The sequence below is a fragment of the Prionailurus viverrinus genome, chromosome A3 (assembly GCF_022837055.1).
Source record: "Prionailurus viverrinus isolate Anna chromosome A3, UM_Priviv_1.0, whole genome shotgun sequence".
Classification (NCBI taxonomy): Eukaryota; Metazoa; Chordata; class Mammalia; order Carnivora; family Felidae; genus Prionailurus; species Prionailurus viverrinus.
Window position 1 is genome coordinate 6,758,265 of NC_062563.1, and position 27,333 is coordinate 6,785,597.

Genomic DNA, 27,333 nt, shown 5'->3' on the forward strand with positions numbered 1-27,333 from the left:
TGCTGCAACTATTTTTAAGGCAGGGATTTATCTTTTAAGTGCGATGCATTGTTTAACCAAAAAAAAAAAAAAACTCCATTTATTTTTTACTTCTTAATTTTGTCAAAAGGAGGCATGCTCTCTCAAAATAAAGCGAGCATCAATGAGAGTAACATTTCAGTAGCAAATAGAATGGTTCCCAAAATAATCCAGGACAGTTATGTAATCACAAAGTTCTCTGGTATTTTCACTTTATTAAAAAAAAAAATCAGTGCAAGAAATGAACAAGAAGGGAATAAAAATTCTCCCACAAGAAGCAGAGTCATGCCGTCGGCCAAAAGGCTGAGATACCCCAAGACGTGTCGTAAAGAGTAAAGTCCCTAAAAGCAAACCCAAACATGAGCAAAACCCGGACTAGGGGACTGCTAGGCGGAAGGGGGGAGGGGGTGCAGGGTTCCAGGAGCTGTTCTGGGGTCCGCGTGGCCACCCTCGTGGAGACCACCGTGGGGGAGTCTGGGGAGCAATTCGAACCGATGCCTTGGCTCTCCTGCCGATGGCCCTGCGGAGACAGCATTTGGTAGCAGGTGCATACACGCACGTGTGTGTGTATATACAGGTCTCCCTCAAACTCAACTCTGGAAATCTGGGGGAAAGGAGAGAAAAGATCTCCCCTCCTTTTGTCTCATTCTTCTGAACGTCCGATCTGACTTTTCTTATCATGTTCCAGTTTCCTCTCTCTTGTTAAGTTGACCCACTGGCTTTTTCCACTGAAGCACAGCGTTTGATTTTCCAAACTTGAGGCTATTTCCCTGTTCAAGGCTAGACCATATTTTGATTTTTTTTTTTTTTTAAGTTGAAGGGAATTACCAATGAGATTTTTTTTTTTTTTTTTAACTGGCATAAGACAGGAAGGGTTTGGGTGGGTTCAGGGATCTCTTCATTCTTGCTAAATGAATGCCCAGCATTGTTTGAACCCTGCCCTCTCTGCCTTCGGCTCTCCCTCTGGGAGGTAGCGGGGGCGCTCAGTGGTCCTGTGCTCCCTGTGCTGTGGGTCTGCAAAGGAGACCTTGCTTGTGCTCTTCTAGCCTATTGGTAGTCCTACCAGGTTACCCTTCTAGCAAGTAAGAAAGGATGACAGATTACTTCCCCTGGGGCAGATGAGACCAAGGAAAAGGTCCGGGCAAACACCGGCTTATCTGCTGGTGGCTCATGAGCTCCCAACAGCAGAGTGTGCCGGAACTTGGTACGTGTGGGGTCTGTGTTGCAGGACATCTTTAGTCACAGCCTCTGCTGCCTACCTGGTGACCTTCCTGGCCTGTCACCACCCTCCAGGCTCTGCCCCTAGCCGCACCCCAGTGCAGTCGGCCTGTTTCACAAACCAAACTTGAAAGTGCGTGTATGTACCGGCAGCCTCCCTTGATGTGCCTCACTCTCTGACACTATGTCAGCGCCCATCCCCCTCTGCCAGGGTCCCAGTCCCAGGGCGCATGAGACGGAATACTGGTTATGATGCCACCTGCGTGGGAGCACCAGCTCCCGGAGAGACTCGAAAAAAAAAGGCCCCATTCTTACTGGAGGACCCGTTCTGGAATGTTGGCAAAAAAGGCCAGGGCCTAGACATCCTGCAAACTTTGAAGATTTTCCTTCTTTTAACAAAAATGAAAAGTTAAAGCGAATGTCTCCAGCTCAGATGAAAATCTTGGTTTCAAAGTTTAAACCGTCTGGTTCTTTTCTCCCCTTTCCCTCCCATGAGGCTCTGCACCTAGCTCTGGGAAATAGGAGAAAAGAAATTTGACGTTGGTTAGCATTTATATTTTTAAGTAGTTGGGAACTACCCAGCTAAACTTTCTGAAGTATTGATGAAAATAATGGATAGAAAAGGTATCAACATCGCAGGAAACTGTACTTTGCTTTGTTCGCGCTTTAAAAATGATTTTTCTCTTGAGTACATTTTTATTACCTAAATTATTGTTCTGTGCTCCTTTTCCATAAATACGGCTACCCTAAGGATTTGTTTCTAATGAGCACACACTGACAGCATGTTTTGTTCAGCTGCGTGCCTCAACTTGCCATACAACGCAGGCCTGGCTTAAAATAACCTTTTTTTTTTTTTTTTTTTTTTTTTGCAGGGCTATTAGTGTTTTGAAGTCAATTAGAAACATGCAACTTATAAATACATAAGAAAGAGCAGTCTATTAACAAGGATTCGAAAATTTTCACACGAACACCGTAGATGTCGGCTCTGGCTGTGCTGCTAGTGGCCAGAAAACCTGGAAAAATGTTTAAAACCATTTGCACTTTGTATGCATTTGTTGTAGGGCGTCGTAAAGCTCATTTTCATCAACATCCGAAAAATCCGATGAGAGTTCCATTTTGCATAACCAGCTGGGTTTCTCCTTGGTCATTATGGGGAGATAGACACACACACAAAAAGCGTGGAGAGAGAGTGAACTCAGCAGCTGATAACGTGCAGGTAGAAAGGCCTTACTTTACAACTTGCTTAAGAATCATGGTGTTTGTGCAACCGTCTGTTCTGTTTTCTAGGAGAAGGGAACATCCTTTGTTGTCAATGCCAAGGGTTTGGGTTCCGTTTTTGTATTTTTCCACACGCCCCGCGTGAGTAGTCCTTAGATAGACTTCATCCCTCGGTTGGTGCACAGCCCTTCTGGAAGTGCTCGTCTTCACTCTTTGATGGTTTTAATGTCCCCTTCAGTCGTGAAGGAAGATGTTTTCTCAGTTCGTGGGGAACGCACATGTGGAGGAATACAGACCCAGACCGCCTCAGATCAGCAGAGGTGGGCTGGTCGTTACACACAGCCCCCACCTCTCCGTGGCTTAACTCAACAGAAGTGGTTCTCTTTCTGTCCCTCAGGCCTCACGTCTCTTGTGAGGTGCCAGGGCCCCACGCTGATGACTTTGCCGTCATCCATTCGGCTGCCGTAGGCTGCACCGTGTGGATTGTGTGCCTTTCCCTGCAGCCACAGAGGGGAAGAAGCATACTGGAGAACGGAGCCTGGACTTTTCACTGCCTCAGCCAGAAATGACAACACATCACTTCTGCTCACATTTTGGCAGCTGTCACTTGGTATATGGCCACTTGCCAGTGAGATGGGAGCTGTGGAGGAGTAAACAGGAAAATCAAAACATAAGGGAGAAACTTGCCTTTGGACCCAAACCTGATTACAATGATAAGTTATGGACTCCAGAGAGTTTATGTGTGACTCATCATGTTCCTTCTTAGGTCCTTGCAGGGGGGAGGGGAGTCGTTTTCAGGGACCCAGGGGGTCACGCTGGCTGGGAGCTAGACATGGACCCTGGGGTTTGGAATTCCAGTCTCCAGGCTTGCTTTCATCCTGAAAAGTCACCACGAGGAAAAGGGCCAGGCCTTGCTGGTCTTCTTAGTGACACATGCTCCGTCAGTGACACCTAAACAGGAGAGTTGCTGCTCGGTGCAAAGGAAACATCCAGGGGGAGGACTGGCTCCCTGGCCAAAGCTATTTCAGCAGAAACTGGACATTCCCTGCGTCTTGGCTTCGTTCTGATGCTCCCCAGGGTATCAGGAAAGCTCCCACGACTGTACCTTCACATCTGGCCACATTCAAGTCCAGGGCGAAAGAGCAAGTGTCTTTCCCATAGTATTTGAAAAACTCCTGAGATTCATTCTCTCTGGACTGACTTAGGCTATGTGCCCACTCTGAACCACTGGCCAGGGGAATGTGATGCACTGATGGGCTAGGGTGAGGTCCCATGCTCCTCCCTGGGGTCCACTGAGTGTGAGGACAAGGGCCTGGGGCCCCCTGTTGTCAGAAGAAGAGGAGGGTGCCATTTAGAGAGGGGCGTAAGAAATACCACTGTAGGCGGATTTCCCAGAGCTTCTCACTTACCTGAAGAAGGGTCCAGCCTCACACGCTCTAGAAGCAGTCCTGTATACCCTGAGACCTGCCCTCCAGCCTGTCTGCTCTTTCAGTCTGTTCAGGCAATTGGCATCTACTTAGCGCAGGCACTGATGTCTTTTATCAGGCAGGCACTGCTCCAAGCTGTAATAGGACAACAGACTCGGGCTCTGCCTGCACGCAGTTTGTAATCTAGTTGTCAATAGGTAGGAGATGACTTTACGGTTTGTTGAAGGAGAAGAGAGGGTGATTTGGTTGTCATGGGAACTCTCAAACACACACGGACTGTTTAAGTGTGTTTTTCAAGGCTAGCGATGAAATAAGAAGGGGATTGTTCCCCTCTGCTGCCTCCTGCCTTCCCACCAAAACGATCTGTGTCCTGCTGGATCAAAGAAACCCGAAATCCTGCAGCCCCTCTACTCCCTTGCCTTGTTTCCTGCTGAAACTGCCTCTTGTTACATTTGGTTTGTGATGATTAAAAGCCAGATAAACCACCCAGAAGATTATCCGGGGGTCCTTAGCTGGGTTTAGCCTGAGTCCAGATAAATGCATTATGTATTTAGTCGAATACAGTGTACTCTCTTAATTAAGTATACCCTGTATCAATGTCTTTCAAATGAGAAATGCCAATATGCATGATGGTTTTGCTTTCAGTTTTCGTTCATTATATGTACAGCTTAATTGTCTAGGCAATAATGTGAAAAGTCTCCGATTCGCTCGCTTATTTGCTGTTGGAAATAGCAGCAATTTTGGGGTTCTCTCTGGCCTTCTTTCTGGGCTCAGTCACATCTTCTTATTCTTTGTAGGCATACCGGAAGCTTAAACTTCGCAGCCTGCCTGCCTTGTAGGCAAGTCCATTATCTATTACCATGATAATTCCTAGTGTGGACTGGGGGAGGGGAGCCTTACTGGTACAAACCTTCCAGAGATTTACCAAATTGTCACAAAATCCTTAAGGTGGGTAGCTTTTCAACCTAGGAATCGTCCTTCTATGAATGTATTCTAAGGAACCAAGTGATTTCATTATGCGCGTAGAATCCTATGAAAAACGAGAAGCGACCTGAATGTTTAATGCCAAGGGCAATTATCACAACGATGAGTGTTCATTTGGAGTTGGCGTGGGGTTAAAGTTGTTAGATAGGTTAGCCCGTTTCATCCTTCCAATCACCAGGGGAAGGAACTGAAACTCAGAGACTCAAATAACTTGCCAAGGATTCAGACCCAAGTCAGTCTCACTTAAAAACTTTTGCACAAAACCAGATGGTAGCAAATTTTTTTTTCTGTAAAAGATGAAACAGAAAACATTTTGAGGTTTGTGGGTTATGTTGCGTAGATTGGACCTACTCCACTCTGCCTGTCTATTGCCAATACTCAATTCTGCCATCACAGGGAAAAAGCAGCCTTAAGCTATACGTACATAAATAAGCATGGCTATGTCCCAATAAAACTTTATTTACGAACAGAGAGAGTGGACCAAATGTGTCCCATGGACCATCGTTTGCCAGCCCCTGTTGGAAACCACCACTCACACTGATTGGGAAGTGATCTGCAAGAAATGAAAATACTCTGTAACTTTACACGAGGCAATGCCACAATAAGACGTGAACTCAGAATCCCAGAAGCTTAACCCAACAAAGTCTATTTCTCTCTTAAGCACATTCCCGCACAGATCTGGCAAGTGCACTGCAAAACTTCTCGGTGTAGTGACTCACGGCTCCTGCCCCCCTCCACTGTGTATTCCGCCATCTCTGCATTTGGCCTTGACGGTAGAGTGAACGTGGAGGTGGCTGGTTCTTAAATGTCTCAGGGAAGTGAGTTACTGCTCACATTTCTTGGGCCAGGACTAGTCATGTGGTCACCTCGTGCTCTAACTTTGCATCTCCTGCAGAAGAGCATCCAAGTTCATTGCCAAGTCATAATAAAGTTCTACAGGACACAGTCCTGAGCTGACTTTCTGACCTCCTCTCCTGCCACTCTCTTCTTGGATCAACGCTAGACCAGCCTCCTGGCTTCTCTCTGGATAAGACCAGTATATTCCCACCCCAGAGCCTCCGTGGGCTCAGTCTGGCATGCCGTCTCTCCACACATCTGCATGTCTGACTTTCTCACTGCCTTCAGGTGTCGGCTAAAATGTCAGCTCACCAGAGAAACCGTCTCTGACCACTCTGCAACGCTGGCAACCGCATCCAATTTGCTCTTTCCATCATTCTTACCTTACCGTACTTTGGGACCATTTCCTTGAGACTAGAGACTCAAAACCTATCTGGCAGTCAAAGGCTAAATAGGAATTTTTTCTTTGCCAATTCATTTGTCAGATTCCTAATCTTCCATGAAGCAAACGGAGGACTTCAGCAGAATGGGTATGGGCGGGGTAGATGGGGAAAAGTAATAATAGAATATCTCATTAACGTACTTCAAAAAATTATCTCCTTTATACCATTAAAAAAAAATCTCACTGCTGCTGGTGAAAAATGGCATCGTATTGTACTTTACATCTCTTGGGTTACTAGTGTGGCTGAGTACTTTTTTCCATTTTCTTTACGGACTGTTGTGAAATGCCTGTTCACGTCTTTTGTCCATTTTATTTTTTCTCCAGTGGGGTATATGCCTTCTTCTTACTCGCTTGTGAGTGGCTTCTACGTAGTGTAAGAGATTCATGTTTCAGGGTATATTCTTTCATGGGGTGGTTTGCCTTTCCATCTCGTTCACTGGGTTTTTCGGCATGTGAATGTCTGCAGTTTTTACCTGGTCCCATCTACCACATTGCCCGTATGTGGTCATACTTGGTATCGCGCTTTGACAGCCCTTCTCCAGAACAGGTAACACTAGATATTGGCCATCGTGGAGCGCATGGACGGGTGCTAGGGTTCGCTTTCCGGTCAGTACCGTCCCCCGCCTGCTAGCTGCGTGACTTTGGGTCGGTTACTTAAACCTTCCTGAACGTCCACTTCCTTACAAGCAAAATGGGATGGAGATGGTGCTTCCCTCCAAGAGCTTCCGTAAAGAACGGGAAAATGCACCTAAAGCCTTGGTGTCTGGCTAATGGCAATTGCTGAATTCAAGGAGAGCTAACATTCGGTTTATATGTGGTCTTCATTCCCTCGAAGTTTTGAAACGTATTTCAGTATATGGGGGTGACATTGTTTTCCTCCTAAAAATAACATTAGTTCCTGTAGTGAGTGGAGTGGCCAAATCATTGCTTATGCCACAAAGGCGCTGTGACAGGCTGGGAGCAGTGGCGGGGGGGGGGCGGCGCTGAGTCTGGGGGTAACTGACTTACACTCATCTATGGAAAAATCATCGTCCAGTTTGCCTTGCGTGGTGGGGATGCCAGTGACAGAGCAGATGTCCCTTTGGGACAAGGGAGTGAGGCCAAGAATCTGCTTTTGATGTTAAGAGGTGGAGGAAAGGAGGAAGCCTTCCCGAAGGAGGTTCTTCGTGGGGTAGGAGTTCGGGACACATCCCGTTGCCCGGCTTGCTTTCCTCAAAGCCCCAGGCCGACTGCTCTCAGGAGCCAGAAGCTGTCGCCCGTTCATTCCCCCAGAGCAGAGCCTTGCGGCAGCTTTTCTAGACTCCAGAATGGAACGTCCATGTCTTGTCTGCGGATGCAGGGGGCAAGATATGGGGCTGGCTTCGGGGGCAGACGGCCAGCCCGTGTCCCACAAGGGTCTCACATTCGTTTCCATGCTCTGCTGTCACCGTGTTGAAATTCTTCATACTTTTTGAACCAGACTTCCCAGCGTTTTCCTGTTGCACTGGGCCCGGCACATGAGGTAGCAGGTCCTAGCGAGGTAAATCTTGTCTCAACTGGATAGGACTTCAATTTTCCCTTTCTCCCCTTTTCCCCCTCACCACTTGCTTGTTGTGTGGCTTTGGACAAGTCACTTAAGTTCCTAATTTTTTTTAACATTTTAATTTAACTTTTAAATTTTTATTTTCTTAACGTCTGTTTACTTTTGAGACAGAGAGAGACAGAGCATGAGCGGGGGAGGGGCAGAGAGAGAGGGAGACACCGAATCCGAAGCAGGCTGCAGGCTCCGAGCTGTCAGCACAGAACCCGACACGGGGCTCGAACTCACGGACCGCGAGATCATAACCTGAGCCGAAGTCGGACGCTCGACCGACAGAGCCACCCAGGTGCCCCAAGTCACTTAAGTTTGGAGAGACCCCGTTTCCTTTTATGTGACACAGATGATGGTACCTATGAGCAGGATTGTTAGAAGGGTTCAGTGGCACCATGGCACCTTAGCACGTGGCTTGGCACGTGGTAGACCCGTGAAGCGTAGACGTCATTATTATTAATATCGATTATGTGTAAAGGGCCCTTGAAAAACTTGGCCGTGCATTCGTTCAGGCCTTAATGGAATTGGATCTTAGGGAGAGTTAGAGTCTGGCATGAAAGCAGAGGGTAAAATTAGCACAGAGTAAAAATCACCCCTGACAGCAACAGTGATCTTGGGATTTGCCAGAGACGACAAATGTTCCTCAGTCTGTCGGTCGTGGCCAGTTTCTCCTCTTGTATTGGCACAGGTCGCCGTTTCTTTGAGTCCCAGACGAATCGGTTGACTTGTGTTCAGCTGTGGCTGGGGGTTGGGATAGGGGGCTGGGGGAAGCGTCTCGTCGAGGGGGCCCTGCTTCCCCGAAGCAGTCAGGTGTTTGTTCCTGTGATTCTCTGGCTCCTGGTGTTGCTGGTGGTTTTGTTTTCTGGCTTTTTTTCTTCTTTTTTTGGTTTAGCTTAATTTTTAGAACATTCGCATGTTTTAATATCTTCTATAATTGCAAAAATAATACGTACCTGTTGTCATTTCAGGTCCAAACTCACTTCCTAGAAGTTGCCACTTCCAGCAGTTTGACACGTGTCCTTGAGAAACTTTTTCAACACACATGGAAAGTGTACACTTACCGATTAAATTCCTTTTTATAGGAAGAGAACTATACCACAACTCTTTTTTGCCTTATCAATATAGCGCAGCCATCTTTCCACATACGTATCTATCATTGTACCTCATTCTTTGAAGTGCTACATAAAATTCTGTGCATTCTCCAATTTATTCACTCATCCTTCTATTGATGTATGTTTAAGACGCTGCCTCTTATAAAAAAGAAAAATAGGGTTTTAATAACTGACCATGTAATATATATCTTTATATTGATTTTTCTTATCTTTCTTATCCTTCTGTAGAAATGAAAAATTTCACTTTCTTTTGACGACCCAAGGCCCAACCATAGGTCTGATAGTTGTTCGTTATACAGTTGACACTCTCCAAATGCCCTTTTTTGTTTTCTTTTTGTCAGTTAATCCCCCAAAAATGTAGTTTATTCCTTAAGTGGAGTGGGCATTGTGTGAAACATTCCATTGCTTAATTACCTCTGAATCACTTGTCATAGTCCTAATAAAAATGTACACCCGTTGCTTTGAATGCTTAATCACATTAGCTGTGAGGGGAGTAAATTATTGAGAGAGAAAAACGGGATGTTAAATGTCGGGTCTTGTTTAGAATTCAAAGCACTTTCCCCATACTGGAAACGAAGCTCCTTGCCTGACCAACTGTGGGTTGAGACTTCTAGAGCTCTTGGTGGTGGTCACCAGAGAATCCCCAGGCCCTTGTCTTAACGCGCAGGGGCGGGCGGAGGGGGCGCGGGCAGGAAGGTGGCAGGTGGGAGGAGTGTTTTTAATTTCACAAAAGTATTTTGTTTCTTATAAGATGTCGGGCTCTGGCCTCTTTCAAATAACCTGGTTGTATGAAGTTCAACACATAGTTACCAGAACCCTACAATATGCCAGGTACCTTCTTGGTACTGAGATCGAGAAGTGATCAAAGCAGAAAAAGAATTTACCTTCCTGAAGCTTACACTTTAGTGGCGGGAGACAGAACAGTCAACAAAGTGACGAATAAAGGTGCAGTATCCGTGGCAGGTGCTGTGCTGACCAATAAAATGAGTAGAGGTGAGTGGTAGAGAGGGGTGGGATGGTGAGTGGCCAGGGAAAGGGCCTTTCCAGAGGCTGTTGAGTAGGGATGTAAAAAAAAAAGGTGAGGGAGTACACCAGGCAAATGTCTTTGGGAAGAACATCAGTTTAAGCCCAGGTGCAAGCTTAGCTTTCCTGGTAACACTTTCGCCATGCACTTGACCCCTGGGAACGTCTTCCCTTTGTGAGGACGCAGAATTTTTGTGAGATTCGCCAATCAGTGATTACTATGGATGGTGCTACACATTGAATATCTGTGCCCTCCTCCTGCTCACCCCCAACTCCTATATTAGAAGCTTAATCCCCAGTGTGAAGATATTTGGAGATGAGCCCTCAGGAAGTGAGCACTAGGGTCCACCCTCATGAGTGGAATTAGAGCCCTTACAAAAGAGGCCCCAGTCAGCTCCCTCCCCACCTCTGCCATGTAAGGGCTCTGAGAGGATGAGAGGACAGCCTTCTATGAACCAAGAAGTCTTCACCAGACACCAAATCTAACGGTTGATCTTGGACCACTGTTTAGAACTGTGAGAAGTAAATTTCTGTTGTTTGTAAGTAACCTAGTTCATGGTATTCTGTTGTATCAGCTCGAGCAGACTAGGACAGGTGGATTCCACAGAGCTTTGTTATCCAGTGCAGGTGCTCAGTACCCACGCGTGCCTAGGTGGTTACCGTATTGGACAACGAAGATATAGAATCTCCTGTCGTTGTAGAAACTTCTGTTGGACAGTGTTGGACAGTGGTTAGATGAACTATTGCTAACAACAATAACAACAACAACAACAACAATAATTATAATAATAAGAGCAGGGTTAATGGTAATGATACTATTTACCATTTACAGGGTATGCACTATATATGGGGCACTTTACATATATTATCTCATGCCAGCCTCACGTGAACTTTGATTAGGCAGGTGTATTTACTCTCATCTTACAAATGAAAATTCATAGAAGGTTCAAATAAGTAACCCAAGATAGTACTACTAGTGAATGGTGGAATTGGAACACCATCTTGGCTGATATGAATATTCATGTTCTTTGCTACTACATTGTACTGTTTATTTGATCCATGGAATATGCCCAGTGCTGAAAAAAAATCCCTAGAAGGGGACAGCCAAGAAGACTTCCAGTGGGGAGATGAATCTTTATTCCATTACGAAACTGTTGGGATACTCCGTTGACCTATTTCAACCACTTTCAACTTTTCTCTAACCAAAGGTCTACTTATGAAAATTAGCAATAGGTGTCCCTTCTCAAAATACTTTGCTGCTATTTTGGGGGGCACTTGTCACAACTCTACAAATTCACAGTGTCTGTAGAGGGATAAGTACCTCATAGAGTTGTGCAGAGAACAGCTAGAACAATCATGGGTGGTGGCCCAGGTGTCTCTGGTCTTTTGTCAAGTGTAGAGAGACTTTATTTTAAAACTTAAAAGTGAATGACGGAGGATTGTCTAAGAAAAGTAAAATATTTAACAGGTGCTCATCAGTGATTCCTGCAGAAACCACCCACACACTCTGATATTTCAGGGCTGGGATTCATTCCCACTCTACAGACTCTTAATGGCATGACTCAGCTGTCATGGGGCCCATTCTTAACTTAAAGCATAATTTGTCACTGCAGCCCACAGTCATCAAATATTAGGGCTGAACAGATCCGGAGAAAGGAAGGTGGAGGCAGGGAAGAAGAGAAGGAGAGAGAATAAGCAAGGACAAGAAGTCTAGTAATAGTAATGACACCCATCATTTATCGAGTCCCTGCCATTTACCAGTCACTGGAGAAGTTGTTTTAATGGTGATAACATTGGATCTTTACAATTCTGCAAAGTAGGTTTGGTTACTTCAATTTACAGATGGGAAAATAAACTAATATGGTTAGTAAGTGCAACAGCCAGCACTTGAACCTAGGTATTCCCAATTCCAAGGCTAATTTTTCTTTGAGCCAATCTAGAGGGAGAAAAGGTGCTAGAAAGTGCTAGGCATGGAGCTCAGTTAGTGGGGAAAACAATGGGAGTCCCTTATTAGAAACAAGAATAAAAGGTAGAAATTGAGATAGACTCCTCCACTTTCAACTAAGATGAACATTTTTTCCTCCTTCCTGAAACAATAAGAGACAAAATATATAAAACAATGGATTTTGGGGGTGAGATCATGAAAGACAGTGATCCCTGGGAAATGAAAAATAACAAAGGTGAGTGCCCCATTTGCCTTAGTTTTCTACCTTGAGGAAGCTTCCAGACTATGGCACAGAGAGAGGGAATCCAGGTGGAACCCAGAAGATCCCAGAGCTGGGGAGATGGGAGTAAGAGTTCAGGGAAACCAGATAGGCAGAACTTGCAAGATCATGTGCCAGAGGGCAGAGAGCTACGTGGAGAGAACCACCTGCAGAAGGGCCCCTTTGAATGTCCAGTTGAATACTGACTAGAACATATGGATTCAGAATAGAAGGAAAATTGCTCAGTCTGATATAGGACACCAACTAAAAACCTATAGTTCACATCATACTTAATGGTGAAAGACTGAATGATTTTTCTTAAGATGAGAAACAGGACAAAGATGTATGTTCCCACTACTTCCAAAGAACACTGTATAGAGATTGTAGCCAGTGGGATAAGGCAAGAAAAGGTGGGAAGAAAACCCCATAAAACCATCCAGATTGGAAAGGAAGGAGTAAAACTGCCTTTGTTTGCCGATGACATGATCTTCCATGCAGAAACCTACAGAATCTACAAAAAAGAAGCTAGAACTAATAAGTGAATTTAGCAAGTTTGCAGGTTTGAAATCAATATACAGAAGTTAATTGTATTCTTATATCCTTGCTACATACAAGTGGAAATTGAAATTAAAAAACAGTACAATTTACAATAGTATCACAAATATGAAATAAGGATAAATCCGACAAAATGTAAAAGTCAGAGTTGAAAATACATGCATGAAAGACCTATGCATAACTATATAGAACATTGCTAGGAAAAATTATAGATCTAAATAAATGGAGAAATATACCATGTTGATGGGTTGGAAGACTCAATTTTGTTAAGAGACAAATTCTCCCCAAATTTATCTAAATAGTCAATCTAATTCTGATCAAAATCTCAGGAATTTTTGTAGAAATTAATAAGCTGATTCTAAAATTCATATGGAAGTGCAAAAGACCTAGAATAGCTAAAACAACTTTGAAAAAGACCAAAGTTGGCAGACTAGTATTACTTGATTTGAAGGCTTTTTCCAAACCTGTAGTAATCAACAAAGTGTGAAAATATCATTAAGATGACAGAAAGGTGGATAAGTATGTCAATGGAAGAGAACAGACAGTCCAGAAATAGACCCCAAATATATGGGCAACTAATTTTTGACAAAGGTACAAAGCCAATTCAGTGGAGAAAGGATAGATTTTTTCAACAAATGGTATCGAACTAGTTGGATATCCATATGAAAATAAATGAACTTTGGTCCACATCTTTGACTATATCCAAAAATGAACTTACATTGGATCATGGATCTAAATGAAAAACTTAAAATGATAAACATTCTAGGAAAAAAAAAATGGAGAAATTCTCTGAAACCTTGGTTGGGCAGAAATTCTTAGATAACCAAAAGCATTATCCATAAAAAAAAACAAATTGCTATATTGAATTTCATCAAAATGAAACATATATCCTTTTTGAAAGACACCATTAAGAGAATAAGGCAAGGGAAACAAAAGCAAACATGAACTATTGGGACTTCATCAAGATAAAACACTTCTGCACAGTGAAGGAAAAGGAAACATCAACAAAACTAAAAGGCAGCCTACAGAATGGGAGAAGATATTTGCAAATGACACATCTTAAAGGGTTAGTATCCAAAATCGATAAAGAACTTACCAAACTCAACAACCACAAAACAAATAACCCAATTAAGAAATAGGCTGAAGACATGCATAGACACTTTTCTGAAGAAGACATCCAGATGGCTAACAGACATATGGAAAGGTGCTCAACGTGACTCATCTTCAGAGAAACACAAATCGGAACCACAATGAGATACCACATCATACCTGTCAGAATGGCTAAAATTAACAACACAAGAAACAACCGGTGTTGGTGAGGATATGGAGAAAGGGGAACCCTCTTGTACTGTTGGGGGGAATGCAACCTGGGCAGCCACTCTGGAGAACATTGTGGAGTTTTCTTAAAAAACTAAAAATAGAACTACCCTGCGACACAGCAATTGCACTAGTAGGTATTTACCCAAAGGATACAAAAACACAGATTCAAAGGGGTATTGCAATGTTTGTAGCCATACTATCAACAATAGTCGAACTATGGAGAGAACCCAAATGTTCATTGACTGATGAATGGGTAAAGAAGATGTGTGTGTACACACACACACACACACACACACACACACACACACACACTGGAATATTTCTCAGCCATCAAAAAGAATGGAATTTTGCCATTTGCAATGACATGGAAGGAGCTAGAATATATTATGCTCAGCGAAATAAGCCAATCAGAAAAAGACAAATACCATATGATTTCAGTCATATGTGGGATTTAGTAAACAAACAAAATGGATGAACATATGGGAAGGGGGAAAAGAATAAAGGGAAACAAACCACAAGAGACTCTTAACGAGAGAAAAAAACATTGAGGGTTGACGGAGGTAGATGGGAGATGCATTAGACAGGTGATGGGTACTAAGGAGGGCACCTTTTGTGTAATTTTTAGAATAATGTTTATTTATTTTTGGGAGAGAGAGTGTAAGTGGAGGAGATACAGAGAGAGAGGGAGACACAGAATCTGGAACAGGCTCCAGGCTCTGAGCTGTCAGCACAGATCCTGACGCGGGGCTTGAACTTACGAGCCATGAGATGATGACCTGAGCCAAAGCCGGACGCTTAACTGACTGAGCCCCCCAGGCCCCCCAAGGAGGGCACTTGTGATGAGCACTGGGTGTTGTATGTAAGTGATGAATCGCTGAATTCTACTCCTGAAACCAATATTGCACTGTATGTCAACTAAAATATAAATTAAAAAAAGAATGAAAGACACTATTAAGAGAATAAGGAGGGGTCAGGCAACACACTGGAGGCACATATTTGCCAGTCACATATCTAGATAAGAATTTGTGTCCAGATTACATATAAAGAACCCTCAAAACTTACTAATGAGAAATGAAATCAAACAACCCAATTTTAAAAAATGGGCAAAAGAATACTGATGGCTAAATCTAAAAAGACCAAGAAAGCAAAGGGTTGGTGAGGATGTGGAGAAACAGGAACTATTATTCACTACTGAAGGGGTGTAAAATGGCACACTTTGGAAAACAATTTGGGGGTTTCTTAAAATTTTTTTTTAATGTTTATTTTTGAGAGAGAGAGACAGAGACAGAGACAGAGCGCGAGTTGGGGAGGCACAGAGAGAGAGGAGACACAGAATCTGAAGCAGGCTCCACGCTCCGAGCTGTCAGCACAGAGCCTGACGTGGGACTTGAACCCATGAACCGTGAGATCATGACCCGGGCTGAAGTCGGACGCGTAACTGACGGAGCCACCCAGGCACCCCGGGAGTTTCTTAAAATTTAAAAATATACATACTATGTAATTGAGCCATATGAAGGTAATTTACTCAAGAGAAAGTATGGTCCGTGAGAAAACATGTAAATGACTGTTTATAGCAGCTTTATTTGTAATAGCCCCAAGCGGGAAACAACACCAAATGTCTATCAGTAGGTAAATGGACAGACAACTATGAAATATTCCTCATTAATAAAAAGGAACGAATCACCTATAACACATGGATGAATCTCAAAACAGTTATGCCGAGTGAAAGATGCTTAAAAAGAGTACGGTTCCACTTTTATCTAATTCTCTAAAATACAAATGAATATGTAGTGACAAGGCAGGGTTGGGGATGGGGAGGGAAGGGAGTGACTTGGAGAGAGTTTTCAAAAGCAACTCTCATTTTCATGGTGGCGATGGATTTATGGGTACATATATGTCAAGTTTTTATGATTTTACACTTAAATAAAATTTACACCTTAAACATACGGAATTGATCGTACGTCACTTGCAACTCCTGAAACTGTTAAAAAAAAATTAGTTGGGATGGTCCACAGGACTCTAGAAACCAAACTCCCAGTTCTGATCCTGGGGACACTGTTATTTTTCCCATCACTGTTTATATGGGGTTTATACTCTGCGCGACACTGCTCTAAATGCTCCCTGCAACCACCCTGTAGGTAGGCACTGTTATGGCCCCTGTTTCACCCATGAGGAAACCGGGCCCCCACAAGGTTAAGTAACTTAACCAAGGTTTCAGAACCAGTAAGTGGCACAATTGGGCTTGAACATCTGGCCTCCACTTCCATGCCCTTAACCACTGGGGGTTTTAGCTGGGGCCGAACTAGGGCGGAGGCCTGAAGACATGTCATATGCTTATCTCGTAAATATGATTGTAAGCCTCGTTCTTTTTTTTTTTTTTTTTTTTTAGCTTTACTGAGGATGATTGACCAAAATTGTATATGATTACGTTGCACAGTGTCATCTTTTAAAGGTGATGTGATGACTTAATGTACATATACATCATGAGATGTTTGTCAGGTTAATCAGCACAGCCCTCACCTCCCAAGGTTATCATTTTGTGTGTGTGTGGGGGGGGGGGCGGATAAGGACACTTAAGATCAGTTAAGATCAGCTCTCTTAGCAAATATCAGGCATTTTGTCTTGAGAAAAGGATTGGGCAGTAGAGAAAACCCTCATTTTTCAGGAAGAAGTAGAAATTTGTAGAGAGGTATAGGCTACTGGTTGGGTTTTTTTCTTTCTTTCTTTTTAAAAAATTTCAATTGGGTTTCATCTCTTATTGAAAATCTGTCCTTATCGCTGCCCAATTTCTCTCCCTCCCACCCAGGCCATCCTCTGCGCTGCCAAAGCTCCCGTGCTGATCAATATCACATTTATCACATGGGGTTGGAATAATCATTCTTGCTTCTTTTCATCGTCTGAGGCCTCCCAGAAAAATAGTAGTACAGCTATCATTATAGAGTGCTGACTGCATGTGTCAGCCACTGCTTATGTACACTAACACTCAAAGTGTTTGCCTGATTCTGTGTGAGGTGGAGGGTCCTCGTCTGTATTTTGCAAATGAGAAAAAGTTACGTGATGTCACAAAGTAGGATAGCAGGCAAGACCTTGACCGTCTGGCTCCAGAATGGGGTTCCTGATAATCGCGGGGAATTGTGTCCTCTCCCATCTTCATATTCTCAGAACGTGGCACATAGTAGCCACCCATTGAATACTTGTTGAGCTGAGCAGAATACCCAGAGTAATAAGGCGCTTATTAGTGTGAGCCTGGCAGTGTTTATTGGCATCTAAAATATGATACCAGCATCATTCAGTTGAATAGAGCACAGGGCTGCAGGAACGGAAAGATAAGAGAAAAAGGAAATTAAATATTGATGAACACTCACAATAGAAGGGTTGGGGTTCAGAGCAGACGTGGGGTCTTCGGGTAGAGGTTTTAACTCTTCTTGTACTGTCCCCCTGGCTCTCTGCTTCTCCTGAATAGGGGCTCTATAGCTGAGAATAATTCATGCTTTATTTAAAACCCACTCTGGGCATGCTGGCCCCGGCAGTAATTCGCTCATTATATTCTGGGTTTCTTTTTAATCATGTTCTGGGTAGATGAGTAAAATTCCTCACTTGGGCCAAAGGTTGGACCTCCTGTAATGATAAGATTTCCAAGATAGAAGAATGATTTCCATCCTGTAAGTAGCAGCCACACTTACTTTTTTTGTTCCTTTGTAATTGAAATCCATCAATTAGATACAATTAAGGAGCCCAATGCATATTGTAAAAATTCTCTATAGGAAATGAGCTTTTCCCTGCAGGGTGGGGGGTGGGGGGAAGGCTCCAACTTTAATATTGCTTTTTCGGACCGTAATGATCCAGCCTTAGCTTCAAGATGCCATTTGCTACATTATTCAGAGGCAGTTTACAAAAGGGTTTTGATCTCTGGCTTACAGTTCTTAAAGCCAAGGGAATCCTAAGTAGCTGAAACTAACTTAGAGATGGACTGATTGGAGAATGCCTGTCTTCTCTGCTCCTGGATTCAGAATTTGCCCTGAGGTGGAACTTGTGTATTCTTATCACACAGGCCCTCAGTTAGGGGCGTCTGGGAGTATTGCCACCTTCCCTCCCTTTCTGTTACCGCCAAGCAGAAGTACTGGGTACCCCAACCTGCCTTGCAGCTCTACTAAGTGAGATTCACTGTGAAGCTGTCAGCCACAAGGAGGAGGCAGAAAACCTACAGATAGAGCAGCCGCCCAACCAAAAGCCAAGCAAACAGGAAAATGGGCAGAAATACCCGTCTGGCTGGATCTGGCCCAAACAGCCTCACCCTCTTTGCCACAAGGCGGTTCGACAGCCTCCGCCATTCTGATTGTGTCGAAACCACGCAGCTGTTCTAATGCAATTAAGGCTCATTTCTTTTTACACTTGACTTTCATTCACTAGAGTTGAGGCTCTCTAAGCCCCAAAGATGCAGGGTTATTTTTGATATTTAGAATTTCTATAAACATCTCCTTCGAGAATATTGTGAAACCCCAGATATATAGAACTGTTTAAAACCTGCTTGTTTCCTTCAGCTGGGGAATTTTCTCCATGATTAAAGGATTCATTTTATTCTCGGCTTATGACTGGAACTTAACTAAGATTTCTGTGTTCCAGCCATTAAAGCGGAAAATTTCAAGCATGCAGACAGCCAAAGCCCGGCCGGGCATCTGTGGTGGTTTTAGACTATCTTGTGGCCATCAGTAACTCCTTAAATGCGAAGCAGGGGAAAGGGAACAGCAAAGGATTCCCATTATCTCCCCTTTGCAGAGCGAGCTGGGCCTCCCTGCCTTGCACTAGGGGGGGCGGGGAGGGGGTAGGGAGGCTGCGGGGACTCTCGGAGCACACGCACCTGGTGTGCCCTGGGTCAGCGGCCCTGAGAGCCTGCGGAGGTTCCAGAAACTCCAGACCGGGGAGGCTGGCTCAGACTTCTTCCGGGACACCTGTGGTTTCCGGGACACAAGAGTGAAGGTGTTATTTTTTTAAAAAGCTCGATAAAGAGATGCTGTTTTCTACTGGCCCTTGGAGAAGGCATCCCTGATGAGGTGAAATTTGGGTAAAATGAACGGAGTGACCCATCTCGATGTCTTAGGGAAGAGTATTTAGGAGGATGAGACGTGAATGCCAAAGGCCTGAGATGGGGCGTTCCCGGTGTGTCTGGGAAGGGCGAGGAGGTGGGCGGGGCTGCAGGCTGAGGGGAAGCCTCAGTGGTAGGAGACGGGTCCAGGAGGAGCCAGCACCCAGGTCACCCGGGTCCTTGTCGACCTTAGTAAGAACTTTGGATTCTATTCTCCGCATGATGGAGAGTTGTGGAAGAATTGAAAGGCATGAAACGAGCAGGTTCTTTTACTATTTTCTTTTAGTCTATTTTATTTTAGAAAGAGCGAGCGTGCGGAGAGAGGGGCAGAGAGAAAGACGGAGGGAGGGAGGGAGGGAGGGAGGGAGAGAGAGAGAATCCCAAGGAGACTCTGCACTGCTGCGGGGCTCAAACTCATAAACGGTGAGATCATGGCCTGAGCCGAAATCAAGAGTTGGATGCTTAGACTGAGCCACCCAGACGCCCTGATCAGGTTCACATTTTAGAAGGAAACTTTGGGCACCGATTCTCAACAGTACATCATAAGCATAGTCTCATATGCCGTCAGGTCACCCAGCCTTTCAGCTTTTACTGAGTGTAACAATACTTAAGTCAGATGTTGGCTGGCACCGGGCTATTGCAGTGACTAGACCATGATGCCTTCCTTCGAGAAGCTCAGAATAAGGAAGACCTGAGGTATACTTAAGTGTATTCTTGACGTCAGCTGTCCTCATGGCGATGTCCCTGTTTTCATCCTGTACCAATGTAGGCACTGACTCGGGAACTTCTCTGTGTTCCCCCCGAACAATCTATTTGTGAAGAAACCTTGGTAAATAACCCAGACTTCACTGAAGATCTCATAGGATGGATTTAAGGGAGGGCTGATATCACGCCCTCTTAAGATCTGTGAAGGACCTAACATTTCAGCCTTTGTGCGAGCGAACAAATGGCCGGCCATGGTTTCATAGGTGCTGGGAGAATGTGAGAGACTCTCGGGTCAGCGGCAAGAGAACCGATGATTACTCAGTGCAGTAGTAGTAGCCAGGGTATCAGCATGTGTGTGGGTCCCCTGAGCCTCGGTTCCCACAGGGTAACGCACCGAAGGCCAGGGGACAGCTGCATGTGCCATGGATCGGTTACAGGATAGGAACCCTCAACTTAGGGAACTTGAGTATTTTCTAATGGCCATAAGCCTGCCTGACGTTTGCCCTGGAGGGAGATACTGGGGCGGACACATTATATGTGTGCAAAAAGATCACCATCACAGAGGGAACTTCATCAGTGTCCGTTGAGTGAACGATGGCTCCATGAATGGGCCAAATCGATGTTACGCGGATTCAGTGCATATTGGCTCCACTGGGGTGGGCTTCCATGGGAAGGTGGGTTTCGGGTTAAGTGCTGGGGGCGGGGGAGGCACCCATCCTAAACAGGATAAATGGAGGCAGCCAGGTGAGGAGGGGAGCATGTGTGGGTGGATTTGAAGGACAGCTAGTAGTTTAGTTGGACGATGGAAGGGAAGTTTGGGGTGGGGCGTGTGGTTTGAGATCAGACAGTAGTGGCCTTTGAGTGAAAGATTTATTCTTTTAAATGATGTGAGGAGCCCCTGGCAGCAATGTTTTAGAAGGCGCCTCACAACTTAGATGCAATGCATATTCAGGATTTAGAACTCCCGATCTAATGTGTCAGAATACTCCTAGGAAATTGTCGGTGGGGCTGTGATTTAAAGAGCGTAGGAGAGGTTCAAATTGTACATTTTCCTACTCTAGCTGGGGAGCAGGATAGTGAGTTGTAAACAACCACCAAGTCTTCCTTCTGGGGGCAAAATCACAAAGAAAATATCCCACTTGGTGCAGATCAGCCTCTGTGTTCAGTGGAAACACTGGTAGGAGAAGCTAGTTGGGAAGGAGTCAGGAGGAGCCATTCTTCCCTCACTGGCTTTGTGTTCTCCCCGTTGGGCGTTTAATTCAAGTGCAATCCAGAATTAATGAAGATTTCCTAATAATCAACAAGTCCCTTTGGGTTTCATAACCAGGTTTGCATCCTACCAAATTTGTATTTCAAACCAGTGAATCAGTCCGTCACCACTTGCCCATGCTGGCTCCTGCAATCAAGAGTGGCTTACGCATAGGAATGAATCTCTAATGGGTATTCCATGGTATGACAAAGCATTGGAAAAATAATGAAGTTTGCAGTCACACCTACTCGGTTCAAATCTTGCCTTTTTATTTACTAGGAGTAGAGCTTGAGTCAAGTTACCCGACAGCGTTGAGCCTCATGTTTTTCGTGGTACAAATCACACAAAACACAACCCATTTCAGAATTGTGAAAATTAACGGGGTTGAGGGTTTTCGTGCTTGCTGTTCTTCATTCCTCCCTCCTCTGTATTCCCTTTCCAGGCTTTTCCCTTTAGTAATTGTGTTGGTAACACAGTTACAGAGAATCCTCTGGCTCCACTGTCTGCTGGCTTTCCTTATTAGAAGATGGGAGGGACCATCTTGGAATAGACTATGACCGCTGTCCTGAAGCTCTAATTAGTCACTGGAGTTTCCTATGGGATATCTGAAGGGCCTCATTGAGGAAGATGGGGGATGCCCACATTCCTCTGATGAGAGCCCTCTTTTTTAGAGATGCAAGGATCTTCAGTCTCTGTACATAATAGAGTCAGGTCCCAAGTAATGAAAATGAAGCCAGTATCAGAATTCACCCAGGGCTCATAATTCTTCTCTCCATGTGGTAATTAAAAAAGATCAGATCATTACTTTTTTGGTTGGAGGATTGGCCTGGTTACCCCTAGACCAGGATGGCTCCAACTCGGCACTGTTGACACTGTGGGCTTGGTCATTCTCTGTGGTGGGAACCGCCATGTGCTCTGAAGGGCGTTCAGCAGTGCCCCTGGTCTGTATCCACCAGAAACCAGTAATATACCCTGCCCCCAGTATGACAGCCAAAAATGTCTCCAGACAGCCACGTGCCTCCTAGAGGGGGGCAGGGGCAAAATCATACCTGGCCGAGAACCACTAGTTGAGAAGCTCGGCCACAGGTTGTGGGGGACATTTCCTCAGTTATTACCCCCACCTCCCCACCAACAGTGAGCCAAACTGGGGGTCGGACCATTGTGATCATAAAGCTAAATTTGTGAGGAGAGCTAAAAGCAGTGTGCATTGAATTTAGACATGTGCTTTTGATCCAGAAAAAAGGGTGGTTGTTAAGTCCATCGTTGGTCTTTGCCTTTCCCTGCCATTCCTATGGTATTGTGTTTAAAACGTCCAGAATCAATAAGGTTTCAAGAAAGAGGGCATCCTTAAATTTTTAGGATGTTAGGACCTTCTCAGTCCAACTGAAATCCAAGCACTCAGATATCCCAGTCGCCTATAAAGGCAGACAGACATAGACCAACATACACATAGACTTCCACGTGTCTAAAATAAATTGCATCAGTTGCTTCTAATGCATGTAATTTATTAATTCCTAATTAATTCCATTACTAGCTTATCTTGCAAATGGCAGTGGGCTTCTCTCTCCATCTCTTGGAAGCACAGCCTTTACCTTTCACATCAGGATTTACGGCAGAAAATGTTAACTCAACTGCGTGGCCGTTCCTTCCCTGGCTTCAGCAGTAATGGAATGTGATCTCCTGATCCTAAGGTAAGCACCGAATACACATTCTCTAAGCTGCCTTGAACCTTTAAGAATAATACCAAATTATACCCAGTCTGTAAATAGGAGATGAGGGCTTTTTTTCCCCTTCTCTTCAGTTGCCTTCCACAGACTTTAATATACGAGTGAGTGATTTATAACGTTGGTGACAAAGCAGCACACAGCTTGAAATTTTTTATAACGGCTGTAATACCACATCTATCATAATGAAAAATGTCTACGAAATCATTTTCTGCCAAAGAACATCTTCCCCGATTCTATTAAGAACTTGCTATCTACGTGAACACCGAATGTTGCTGAAATACATTGCTTTAAAATGGCCCTCAGGGGCGGGGCCCAAGTGTGGCCATCGGAGCCACTAAAATCTCAGTCAGTCGCCATCAATTAAGGTGTTGTTGATGAGACTCTTCCAGAGAAGAGTTAGGAGGGTTGAGGAGGCGGTGAGAAAATGTATTCTTTTATAAAAAAAATAATTTCATCAGGATATTACCGAATTTGGCAGCCGGATGGATTTAGATCCTATTGTGCTTCTAGTTCTTGTCACATTTACCTCGGAGCTATCAACTTCCTGCTGTTCCCAATTTTTAAAAGAATATAATAGTCCCGCCTGCCTATTATCGCTGTATTCTATTTGTGGTTATCTCTGCTTCGAGGAAAGGAGAAGAGCTTCACCTTGATTTGTGCCCTTGTTCAACAAAATCTTTTGCACCAGCCAGAGTTAGCCACGTTTTCTCTGAACCAAGAGCAGGAAGCCGCTCTTAGTGTTAGACGCCAGGAAGCCCCAAACAATTTGTCCCCAGAGAAAGTTACTAGAGGTGTTTTTTTTTTTCTTTTTGAGTACTTAATTTTGATTTATTAAATAAAACTTTGGAACAAATAGGATCATAACGTATTTCACAATGGTATACATCATACCTATGAACTTGTGGACGTTCTCTTTCTGACAGATAATGGATTTTTTTTTTTTTTTTTTTTTTTTTTTTTTTTGGTCTGGACATTCGGAGGCATGCACCTCTGTCTCCTGTCCCCAGTCCTGTGCTGATGCCTGTGTGTGTAAAAGGTTGTCACCGGGTGTCATTAATTAGAGAAGTTTATGGAACTCTAAGTCACCGTCAAGAGGGAGATACAATCAAGCCATGTCAAGGATACAATGTATTTTATCTTGTACCTCATTGCAGCGCCCTGGGAGGAGTTCTTGGCCAATTCCACATTGGCTGAAACTGGGTGGGGCTCGGTGAAATTGAATCCTGCATCATCTGCCACATAGCTGGATATGAAACTTCTGTCTGTCTGGTTCTATACCATGTGGCTTTTCCAGTATGCCAGCCCTGATGGGGGTCAAGGTTTTGGAATAGGGGTTCTGGAATCGGTCCATCCACTTCCGTGCTTGTAGCTATAATTCTCTTGACCATTTCCTGGGGATGGCCACTACTCGTAGCTAGTTTGCTCTTGGAGCTCCAAAGATTCCCTGTATCTTTCCCATCAGAGCATTTAAGTGCATTTAAATTTAAATGAAAGGTATAATCAAGAGGCTGCTACTTGTTAATGGCTGCTAATCGCTCCTAGCCCCCAAATCCCAGGGACAAGACTACCTCACGTTGGATTTGCAGTTTGCAGTTTAAAACTTCGTCTTGCGTATATAAATTCATTTGATTTTCGCCATAACCTTGAGAGGCATGAATAATGGGAGGTATTGTTCCCCATTCTCCAGAAGAGGAGGATGAGCTCAGGTTACACGTCTTGCTCAAGCAGCTGTAAATCAGAAGAGCTCGGTGAAACTACACCACCTCCCGGTATGCTTTCTGGTTTCTTCAGGCGTGTTTGCATTTTGTCTAGTTTCAATTTACTGTCAAGTTGTTGTCTTGCATGTTTTGTTGTATTGCATCTGAGTGCAATGTAAATAGTGCTGACAGGTGTGGCTTATCCTGCATCTGTAACAACAATGTGTAACAACCGTTGAAGCGACATCCCCACTCCTGGATGACAGTTTACTATGTACGACCTTGGTTCAGGTGATGATTTCCTTTCAAGTGCTGGTTCTGGGGAGATCTTTGGCATTTTTTTTTTTTTTTTTTTTTACATTGTTCAGGTAGCATCGCCCTGTCGTAGAACAAAGAAATCAGACAATTGTATGCGTGTATCCATACGTATATTGTGTATACGAGCCAAGTTAAGATTATATGACTACAAAGTATTCTCTGCTGCTTTTGTATTTCCGGTTGTGTCATGAATATTTCCATATGTCATTAAATAGTGTATTAAAATGTGATTAAAATTTTTTTTAACGTTTATTCATTTTTGAGAGAGAGAACAGAGCATGAGCTAGGGAGGGGCAGAGAGAGAGGGAGACCCAGAATCCAAAGCAGGCTCCAGGCTCTGAGCTGTCGGCACAGAGCCCAACACGGGGCTCAGACTCACTGACCGTGAGATCATGACCTGAGCTGAAGTCCGACACTGAACTGACTGAGCCACCCAGGCGCCCCTATGAAAATGTGATTTTTATTGGCTACATTCATAATAGTCCCTTAAAGGGAGGGGCCATCATTTGTTTATTTCTGCATTGTTGGCTATTTTGGTTGTTTCTCATTTTGTTGGTTAAATGCTTTAAACAAATTAATATTTTGAAAAAAATATTTCTTTAGGACAAAATTCAGGAAGTTTAGAAAAAAGAGACATGAGAAGGACATACACTAAACAAGGGTTCGCAAGATTGCAAACGGATGGAGTCATGAGGCCTTCCCCAGTTATGAGAAAACACTCTTAACACCCTCAAAGTTCCCCTCCCTCACCCCCAGCCCAGGCGATCCCTGCTTTGCTTTCTGTCACCCTAGTCTTGTCTTTTCTAGAATTTGATATCAAGAAAATCGTGCAGACTGCAGCCTTTGGCATCTGGCTGCTCTGACTTGGCTTTGCGGCTCTGGGACTGACCTGGGGGTGTGGGTGTCAGTATGCAAGATTTCTGTTACTCGGTGATATTCTATTGAATGGTTGGCTCCTAATTTGTTTATCCATTTGCCCGCTGACGGACAGACACTTGAGTTGTTTTCAGTTTCTAGTGATTATTAATAAAGCTGCTGTAAACATTTGGGTACATTTCTCTATGTGAATGTGTGTTTCTATTTACCTTGGGTAAATGCCAACAGATTGCTGAGTCACGTGGGTAGTTTGTTTATGAAATACCATCAAGCTGTTTATCAAGGCGTCTGTAATCGTTTACGTACCTACGACTGCTATGTGAGATTTTTAGTTGCTCCGTATCCTTATGATATTAGCGCTTGGTATTGTTAGTCTGTCTTTTTCCTTAATGTTTATTTATATTTATTTTGGGAGAGAGAGAGGGAGAGAGAGCGAGCGCGTGCACAAGTGCTGGGGTGGGGCAGAGAGAGGGAGAGAGAATCCCAAGCAGGCTCTGCACTGTCAGCACACAGCCCGATGCGGGGCTTAACCCCCCAAACTGTGAGATCGTGACCTGAGCCGAAATCAACAGTTAGACGTTTAACTGACTGAGCCACCCAGGTGCCTCGGTATTGTTAGTCTTATTGATTATAGCCCCAAATCTTAACTGGTGTATGGTAATATCTCATTGTAATTCTTTATTTTTAATTTATGTATGGGAGCATTACATTTTTTTAGTAGTATTAACTTTTTCCCGTGTCCAATTTGAAGAATTTTAACACATTTCCTTAATGAGTAATGATATTTAACATCTTTTTAGGTTCACATTTTTCATTCATACATTTTCTTAAAAAAAATTTTTTTTAACATTTATTTACTTGAGAGAGACAGAGCGTGAGTGGGGGAGGGGCAGAAAGAGAGAGAGACACAGAATCTGAAGCAGGCTCCAGGCTCTGAGCTGTCAGCACAGAGCCCAATGTGGGACTCGAACTCACGGACCGTGAGATCATGACCTGAGCCAAGGTCAGATGCTTAACTGACTGAGCCACCCAGGCACCCATCATTCATATATTTTCTATGGTGTGGTTAACTATTCAAATCTTATTATTATTATTTAAAATAATTTTATTTTATTATTTATTTATTATAAATTATGAATTTATTTATTATTATTTATTATTATCTAAAAAATTTTTTATGTTTATTTTTGAGAGAGAGAGAGAGAGAGACAGAGTGTGTGGGGGAGGGAGCAGGGAGAGAGGGAGACACAGAAACCGAAGCAGGCTCCAGGCTCCGAGCTGTCAGCACAGAGCCCGACGTGGGGCTCAAACCCATGAACCATGAGATCATCACCTGAGCTGAAGTCTGGTGCTTAACTGACTGAGCCACCCAGGTGCCCTGCCCTTTTATTATTATTAATATTATTATTGGTCTTAAATTGAGCTGTTTATATATTCTGGATATAATAATAAATATATATTCTTTATATGTTCCGGACGTAAATCCTTCATCAGGTATGTATTTATTAGTATTTGCTCTTAATTTGTGGCTTGCCTTTTCATTTTATTAATAATATCACATGCAGAACACAAGTTTTAGGGGCGCCTGGGTGGCGCAGTCAGTTAAACGTCCCGACTTCAGCCAGGTCACCATCTCGCGGTCCGTGAGTTCGAGCCCCGCGTCAGGCTCTGGGCTGATGGCTCAGAGCCTGGAGCCTGTTTCCGATTCTGTGTCTCCCTCTCTCTCTGCCCCTCCCCCGTTCATGCTCTG